Genomic DNA, 271 nt, shown 5'->3' with positions numbered 1-271 from the left:
TGATTTGAATCCTCTTTGTGGCACCACCGGAGAAAAGTCTGACAATCTACTTTTCCAAGATTGTTGTTGTTGTTGATAGGTGAGTTAGTACCTATTTATAGCAACAATATGCCACTGTCCCAATCCATCTTGTTGGGGCCTTGCTCTATTTTCTCTTTTTTGCGGATCCTCCACCTTACCAAGCATGATATCCTTTTCAGGGACCGGTCCGCCTGATAATATGTCCAAAGTATGAGAGGCGAAGTCTAAGAATCATTCCTGTATTATTATT

This window comes from Chrysochloris asiatica, unplaced genomic scaffold (assembly GCF_000296735.1).
Source record: "Chrysochloris asiatica unplaced genomic scaffold, ChrAsi1.0 scaffold00065, whole genome shotgun sequence".
In the NCBI taxonomy this organism is placed as follows: Eukaryota; Metazoa; Chordata; class Mammalia; order Afrosoricida; family Chrysochloridae; genus Chrysochloris; species Chrysochloris asiatica.
This window is presented reverse-complemented; position numbering follows the sequence as displayed.